We start from the raw sequence: 9,743 nt of genomic DNA, 5'->3' as shown, positions 1-9,743 counted from the left end.
ATATATATATATATAATATATATTATTTATTTATATAGTTAATATTACAAATAAATATAGAATGACACAGGAGGAGTGGAGGACCATTCCGAAACAAGCTTACAATCTAAGACAATGTTTCTCAACCAAGGTCCTGTGGAACCCCATAATTCCCCCAGAGGTTGCTTTAAACAATGAGAAATTTGGACTTCTCAGGTCAGTATATGTGACACCAATGATCTTTTTGGCTATCTGTAAGGGTGACATTCATCCCACTGGCAAGTAATGTAAGAAGTATTCATCCCTATGACCACACCACTGTGCATATAGTAATTATAGAAGAGGTTTCCAACCTGAATGCTATTTCAAGGGCTCCCCATGTTAAAAAGTTCTGAAAGGCTGATAAAAAAGATGGGGGAAAGTAGTACACAGTAGAAGTGAGGATATGGAATGATGGTGTATAAAGCAATGAGGGTTTAAGAGACTGAAGAAGATGGGTAGGCAAGTTTAAAGAGAAGGGCTTTCTTTCAATAACCTGACTAGCGGCACAGAAAGTAATAGTAAGACACAAGGAAGTGAGCACCTGAAGAGGGATGCTCCCACTAAACCACATATAAAATGACCAGGCAGTTAGGTGAGTATTTGGAACATTTATTTTAATTATGCAGTTATCATCTGGAGGGGGTTTGATATTTGGGCTGGTTGGAGTGGATCTTTAATGTTTGCACACTTTTTTAAGAAGATCAAAAAATTTATGGAAGGAAGCAGAGTGTTACTTGTATTTATTTATGTTAATGCATGGACTCAACTCTACCTAGCTTTCAGTCAATGCTTTTCTGCTGGGCAGATTTAGATGCCATCTAATAAAGTATTCCCAAAAGTACACAAGTACAATAGGTTTACAATTTCCTGTGTATAACAGCAAAAGAAACTGACAAACTTAGTGCCAGTCATCCTTCTTGAAGCAAACACAGACCCCAACACAGTCATAATTATTAATAAAGGCAATGCATAGTATTGTCAAAAACTAATGGGTCAAGGCATAAAAATATAACATTCATAAATATATTTTTTTAATATATATCTGTACTGTATGTGCAATATAAACTCCTATACAGGTCTAATCACTAGGCATAATAAAACTATCAAAAGACTTCTAAGATTTAGCAATTAGACCAAAAAGTGTCTTCTGCTTGAAAAACCTGAATTTATATGTGCCAATGTAAGCATTTCCTCGTTCGTTACCACAGGGTAAATGACCTGTTATTAAAATGACAAAAAGATTAATGAAAATGAAAGTTCTAATCTGAAAAGGTAACTTTTAATACAGTCTGAGTAGATTGATTGGAACATACACCCAAACAGAAGGGCAAGGGCGGGCATGCCAGGGATAATATTTTACATGTGATGTCAGCTCTCCTTACCTGATAAACAAGATCTGAGCTCCAAATACATGTAGTAGGCAGCAGCAGCCATGTGCCATGCATGGACTAACTAATTACTGTGGGAAAATAAAAATTCATATAAAAGAAACAGATTCATATGCAGTTCTGCTTTTCTCTTCTTCCTATTATACTAGACTCCTGGAGTACTTTGTTTATTTTACTGTGGATGCACTTATGCACAATTCTACTAACTAAATAGCACCTCTTCTCCTCATCTGCAAAGTTTGTTATACTCTAGACCAGAACATTTATAGCATGCTAGATCTTTGCCCAAAAACAGCCAGGATACTTGGCAATCCCACCTTCCCCTTTGAATGCTGGGAACATTATCCTGACATGGCCAGTCAAAAAGGAAGAAGTTAGCACCCTGTGATGGAACAGGGACAAGGTGAATAGAGTGAGTTTAATTCCACTTTATTTGGAGAAGCCACATAGCATCGTTTGCAAGATGTAACCTTTCTGTTCACAATTTTTTTATGTTGTAAGTTTAGTTACTCTTTAAAGAAGAACTTCATTAAAAACTAACAACTGTTGGGACAGTGGTCCTTGTTTAATAAAGCTCTCCAAGGCTGAAGAGGATACACTCGTCAGTGAAGCTGGGTGATGCAGCAAACCTGAAATGAATCTGGTCCAGGATTGAAAACATTTGCTAACAAATAGCAAAAAACTTTTAGGAAATCCTTTCCTGGTTTGCTGGATCACCCAGCTTCACTGTCCTCTCCAGCCTTAGAGAGCTTTGATAAATCAGGCCCAGTGAACACTTGGTCAGGACTGTGTAAAACATACAACATAGTGTACAGAGTGCAGGGGTTAGGAGGAGTAAATAAATAAACAGCATAAAGTATAGACTGCAGAAGTCGTGATAAGAGAGAGGTTAAGTGAGAGAAGGCAAGCTTAAAAAAAAAAAAGAAGCAACCACGAGATAAAGAATGTGGAAAGAGAGAGAAAATAAGAGACAGCAGAAAAGATAAAGCTAGATAGAGTTCAACTTTCACATGAAAGCCCCATTCACATCAGAGTGTACCCTGATACATCAAAAGCACCCATATACATCAGAACCCCCACCCCCCTAACTTTGGGTCTTCTCCACTCCATTTCAGAAACCCCCATTTATCAATGATAGACAAGAGCTAGGAAGCCCAGGGGCAATTCACATATCATACTGCACCTATATTACAGTCAGCTACCCCAAATAATAAACCTTAGATTGCACATACTTTTTAAACCCAATATTACATATAGTATCACCCATGCTACACATACCACCATTTTGTAATATCTCTTACAAAGCTCCTCCATAGAAAACGCTACACTCACACCACACTGTACAACAACCTGCAATCATAAAGTAAAGACAGGCAGCTCCCCATAATAGACACCCCTACTCACACCCACCATAATCTCAGGATTTTACCTGTTCTGAGCACCTGAGCTAACCATCCATTTCAGTGTCTGCAAACATTATTAACATTGGTAATGCATTCACAGTGCCGTGCATCATTGAAGAGCTGCAGCACCCAGCAAGTAGTACGGTAGTACTTAGCGTGGGGTGCACCCCCTCCACCCCCACCACACCATGGCTATTTACAGTGGTAATTAATTCAAAGTGAGTGACACAGGCTGGGATAAAAGTTGGACAGTGGTTTTAATCTATTATAATCTATTTAGAGTATTCTAATTTTATCACTATATCCAAAATTAAAAACATTTTTAATGTTTAGATACTTTTAGACACTTTGTGCATTTCCAAATTCTATAAATAGATTTAAAAGTGCTTTACATATTCTTTATCATGCTTAACATCACGTATATAAAGTCTTTCAGACATTTTTATGTAGCAGTGATGACAGTGTAAAGTGTCCGTGCTGTAATGAATAATCTCTGGTATTTATTAGCATGAATATATGAAAGTCAATGGAGGTGTATGATTGAAGTACGGGTGGTGTCAGCTCATTATGATTATGTTGAAAGAGGGAGATGTAATCTTAAAAGAAAGGACTAAAGGCTGAACCTGCTGTAAATCCAAATAGATCGGCCTTTAAAAATCTACTTTTGATTGACTTTCTCTTTAGGTTTTCTTTAAACAAATCGTACATAGTATACAGAAGAGTTATATTACGTGTAAAGCAATGAGAAAGATTAAAGGTTACTGCAGTTCATAAGAAGTAGAAGTGTCATATATTCTACATGCGTGGGGTTAAAGTAATAAATCTAAACTCCGGCTTGATTTTCAGTGTTGCACAGTTGTACAGACTTATCTTTTATACTGAAATTGTCAACCATGACTTCCCAGCACACAGTGAGGGTCTCACATTGTGCACTAGAAACTGCAGCAAGTCAGACAGATTCTTCCTTTCTGGAGAAGGTACAGCAATGTAAGAAGATGGGTGATTGGCAGAATAACCACACAGGGAAAAGCTGTAACTAAACGGATGTAAAACAAAAGCAGGTTGAGAATGGCGAAGAACAATTGTTACTACTTGTCTGATAATGAAAACTGCACAAATATAGATTTTCTAGCACTTGTAAACACCTGGAGAGTTCTGAGGATTGCTGGACACCCCCCCCCCCCGAAAGTGGAGTATTCTGGTAGCAATTGGGAAGGTACAGCCCAAGCTGGGTTTTCCAATGAAGCCACATGTAACTTGGCTCTCCAGCTGCCCACACATTGGTTTTACAGTGAAGGGCTATTCGCCTGGTTGCAGATCAATTGCTCTGTTACCTTTGCCCATTAGGTCAGGTCTCTCTGAACTGAACAGGAAGAGAACCAGGGAAAATATAAGTATAATAAACCTCAGCTTTAAATATTTGGATTTTTATCTGGATTAAAAAGAAAAATTTACAATAATGTAAGATCTATTTACCATATTTCAGACACAAATGTAACATAAAACACCCGAATAAAAAAAACATCAAACCTGGTTAGCATCGACAACTATCAGCCAATTTGAATCCCGCCTACTGTATACTTAACAAAGGGTTCCCATTCATTGGCTGAATACCATTATTACACAGAGGGACCACAATTGTTTACACCTGTTTGTGTTTGAACACCAGCAAGAAACAGCCATGTGTAAACCATATTCTGCAATGCTTGTACATTACTACTTCCTGTTACAATGAAAGTTTGTGAATTAGCAAATTCATTGTCAAAGTCATTGTAGCAGTTATTTATTTTCTGAGTAATAACAAAAAGTAAAAGTAGGCTTTTAAAAGTAAAAATTAAATAAACCACTGCAATGTAGCCCAAAATACACAAACTTTTTACCCAAACCCAGTTTTAAGTTGAACTGAGAAAAAAAACATATATATTTTTTTCTACAAATTTGTATATTAGCTATAGCACTATCGGAGAGGTTTTATTAGTGGCGGTCATTAGGGCAGGAAATTACAGGCAGTCAAAATAACCTCAAGTTCTAACCATCTCTAGTGGGAGGAGCTCAGACCACATTAAAAACCTGAGTTTTATATTATAACCTATATATTTATTATAAATATAAATAGTTTTTCATTTCAATAGATACAATTAATAAGATTATTTTTCGATAAAAATTGATTTTTCAAAAAAAGAAAAAAAAAAGAAAATTTGGTCAAATGTGATCTGATTTTCGCTTGTATTTGTTTTCCTTTAGTGAAAATTATCATGTTAGGAAATGCTCATCTGTGCGGCGACTCCGTGCTGTGTGCCATCGTAGTATAAAACAATGTTAATTCTGTCCAGCGATGCAGCCAGGGGAACTAAGATAGCAGCAGCCCCTGCTTCCCTTTAGCCGTGCAGCCTGATGTATTTTTGGCATCCCCAGCACCACTCTGTTAGGCTGTGCACAGCTAAAGCAGATTTCAGAAGCAATTGGCTCCTGACTCTATACTGCACTGGCACTGGCTGCTGGGACTTTATAGCCTCATTGCTCCCAGTCACCATAGCTGTTGTAGCGTTTAGCTGGGCTAATTTGTGCTGGAGATTTATTGTCTAATTTACTGTTGCTGACCTTGCCTGTTTCTGACTTTGCCAGTTTATGCTGCCTAGACCGACCTTTGTCTGTGACCCCGACTCTGCTTGAATTTTGTCTTTGTGTACTTCGTTTGGTGGACAGATATCTGTATTCTGGACTTGGCTCTGTTGGAATATTCATGCTGTTTTATCTGTGGGCTCCTGGCTTGCTGCCAGTCCATCCCAGACACCATCCCTTGCGCAGTAAGTCCTGGGGGCAACCGAGTGCTGGGAGACATAACCAGTCTCCCGAGGCTGAGCGGGGGCTTAGTAAAGGTGAAGACTGCGGTGTTAGATGGGGGACTGGTGTCTGGTGAGGACTGGCGCTGTCCAGGGCCTTACAGATCATTTATTGCTCACACCACAAATTTTAGTGAAAATTGTGTCTAATAGATGTGACATTGAAATTGTTTAATGGAATGGCTGGCTGTATCATCCTGTGTGTAACCACCACTATGGTCCTATAGCCGCCAGATCACTGTCCCCTTCTCCATTACGTAAGTGCGGTATACAGGCGCTGGATATTTTGTTTTTCTAGCATCTGTTCAGTTCCCCCCAATTTAGTGATCTGTCTTGTAGGACCGCTTGTCCTCCCCTTTCCATAAAAAAGATCAGTGATGACTGTAAAGTGCCCATTTGTTCTATTATCACCTAAAATCATTCCAGCAACAATAATTATTTATAATATTAAAAATAGTTTGAATGAGGCCTAAGACTTGAGAAGTCCAACAGAAAAAAGAAGTATGGCTTGTAATTACTATGGTAGGTGGTGGGCATGGGAAATCAGGGACAAGTTCATACCACTGGATCCCTAGGTAGACATTAAAAGAAAGGTGATTGACCATCATTTGGCCAAAACTGAGTATTACGTATTGACACACAGAGAAGAAAACAAATCCTATTTACCATCAGCTTTAACATAATTTCTCATAGCCTCTGTCATATATAGCTAAATTAAAGTTAGGTTTTTTTTAACTATATTCAGGCAAATATGGCTACAATACTGGGTGTTCCTGCACAATATGAATATTACAAATAAAAAATAAGGCAGAATCAACATTTGATTGTTACAAATTGGAGCATAGCTGGTTAGTGTCCAAAAGTGGCTGGTGGGCTGAAGGAAGTTTTTAGGTGAGCAATATAATAGTTCACATGAATAAAGTATTTATTAACAATATCATTTAATTCCACTATTGTCTAAGTTAATGAATAATGAGATATTTGGATGGGGTGCATAACTTGGAACATTTTTACACAGCCTTGTACATTACACTAATTATAGGATAGAACTTAAATCTCTTATGAGTAATGTTGCATAACATGGATTTAAAAAGGTCATCCTGTTTGCCCTTTTAAGGATTGCATTCAGTTTTAATAGATTATTATTTTTTTTTGCATTGTCATTCATTTTTGAAATGGAGAATATCAGTAAAAGGTGAACATATATTAAATACCATATATTGGTGCTTTGATATGATAGGTAAGGATATGATGAGTTGATGTGCATTGATGTGTTAAATAAAAGAAAATGTATTCATTGCCATAAAGTTGATTATGCTGTTAAATGTATATATTGGTTGGTACTAAAAATCTTCTGTATGGAATGAAATAATGCATTTTTTTCCTAAAGAAGGGAGATAATAAGTGAAAGGGTTAATAGGATCTTTGGGCAGGATAAGTAGGTATTGGTTTGATGAGTAATTTGAAGATATTTAAAATAATATCTTCAAATGGGAATATTGTATGAAGTTTTAGTGACTGGGCACAAATCTTCTTTAAAGCAAACCTCTAAAACACATTCACATGAATGGCTTTCCCAGCAGTATGTACTTCCCTATCCATTTCCCAGCAGCACATACTTCACTTTCCATTGCTCTCCCGCTGGTAAGTTTAGCTGCCACAGGCAGGACACGCAGAGTTGTGTAAAATTTTTTTAGCTATGAACTTTTTATATGGGAAGAGGGTAGCCCTGCTGCTTGGCCAGCTTGTGCAGAGAAATCTGACATTGGGGAAATCTACTTAAAGCTGGTTAACTCAGTAATATCACATTTTGGTTAGATTTCTTGCAGAAATGTATAATATCGCTAATTTGATCTATATGCTTTGAAGTCATTGGCTGCCAAATTTTCAAGCTAATTGAAAAGCCCCAGAGGATGGTACTGACACCAAAACTGCTGGATAGGCCAGGGGCACCTTTGGGAGGTTTGGTAATTGGCTTAGTGCCGTCACTTAAGTCACATGCTTCAATGCTCCATTGAATTTTACTGTTTGAACCATTGCATTCTGTGTTGTATTCTGATAGAATTCCCCTTTATTAAATTGCACTGCTTAGATTCTAAGGCTAATTTCAAACCTGTGGTTAACCTCAGCAATCAACTCGCCTGCTCTCCTAACCGCTCTGCTGGGAACCTCTTGGTGCAGGCAGTTGCAGGTGGTTGCAGTTGCAGGGGATTGTGGCACTTGTTGTTGAATTCAGCATGTTGCTTCTGGCAGGCCATGAACAGCCAGCAGCTTCCATTGACACAGCGCACTGTGGTAGGAAAGCAGTTGAAAGTGGTAGTAGTTGCTTCCTTTTATACTGTACATAAACTTACTAAAAACATTGAACTGCAGCAAACCTAAGCCGTAACTGTACTCAACAGCATAACACAGAAGTTATGGAAAAGGAGCAGCACAGAGAAACTAATAGATCAGTTTTCAACCACAAGTCTGAAAGGGTCTAATTTCATTTTCTAATTCAGTCAAGGCTGTCCAATTGGCAACTCATGGGCTGCTCGGTCTCAAGTATAGTTTATGCAGAATGGCGGCGGGGTGATAAGTGCCACAACACTATGAGCATCCCGGTACCCAGTAGTTACAGAAAAGAGGAAGCATTGTGGAATACAAAATTTAAAACCAAAAACTAAAACACATAATCGTGCGACAAAGTTATCTTAAAATATTTGTGTATACAGGTAGACCCCGAGTTAAGGACATCTGACATAAGGACGACTTCTAGATAGGAACTAAGCTTCCCTGCTCCCTCATGTGCAGGATGGATGCTTGATTGGGAGTGGGGGGCAGTTTGCATGATTTGTAGAAGAAATATTTTGCTAAACACAGCTGGGGTTGTGGGTAATCTTAGGGACTGAGCTCTTCTTCAAGATCTTGTAACTCTTTAATGACCAGACAATCTCTGCAGTTGTTTCTTTTTGCAAATCAAATCACAGCTTGCTCCAGAAGTTAATGAATGTCCAGGCTCCATAAAGGTTTTTTTTTTGCTTTTTTTAAGATTACCTCACAGTGAGGATTTTTTCACTGTAACTGACACCACACTGCCTAATATTTGTAATGTGCCTGGGCACACAAACCAACACCAACTCCAAGAATCCTTCCTAACAGGCTTTATTGCGAAAAAATTAAAAACAGGCCAGGGGTCACACACAAAAGGTCAGTCCCAAATAACAAGGTACAGAAGGGTGAGGCAGAAGGCAAGGTCAGGAACTCTCCGAGGTCAGGACAGGCAGAGTTCAAGCAGAGTCAGGAATCAGGCCGGGTTGCTGTTAGATTGACACACAGAAGTTTACCAAGAACATAAACACAAGAACGCACCCAAGCACACTGTCATACAGAGGCTATCACAGGCAAGGGTGCAATGGACAGGGCCTGATTAAATGGGCAGAATGCCCAATCACATTGCGCCACCTGTCGCTACTGGATTGGCTGAACATAACCAAACAAACAAATATTAATTCAACTTAAGAACAAACCTACAGTCTCATATGTAACCCGGGGACTACCTGTATTCTGGTTATTTCAAACCAGGGGATCATCATTATTCCCCTGGGGCCTAATGCTTAACAATTTCCAGTACTTATTTATTCTGACTTTAGGAACATGTAGATACTATATATGTTGTATAATATTCACGTGCACTATATTTCAGAATACAAGATATTTCTTTTTGTAAATTGGGACAAACTTGTTAAGATGTGTTTGTGCTTTTGCTAGGGAAAAGAAAACTCATACTAAATGTTTTGCAATCTTACATCTCAAGTTCTAGAAAAGATGCACATACCCGTTGCCTGGGTATTTATTTATTGAAATCTTAAATTATACAGGAAAAAGAATCAAAAAAAGCTAAAGTGATTTTCTTGTCTACATTGTTGTTTCATTTTTTTGCTTTTATTTGCACTCGGCCAATTGCCTTATGTTTTCTCGAAGGCATTTTTACAGGCCAGAAATTTGTAAAAGAGTCCAAAAAAAGGCACATGTCACTGAGCAATACATACACACATACATACATACATGCAAATATACCTCTGACATATACCACAGTGCTGTACAAA

This window comes from Pyxicephalus adspersus, chromosome 1, assembly GCF_032062135.1.
Source record: "Pyxicephalus adspersus chromosome 1, UCB_Pads_2.0, whole genome shotgun sequence".
NCBI classification, from domain to species: Eukaryota; Metazoa; Chordata; class Amphibia; order Anura; family Pyxicephalidae; genus Pyxicephalus; species Pyxicephalus adspersus.
Note: the sequence above shows the minus strand (reverse complement) of the source record.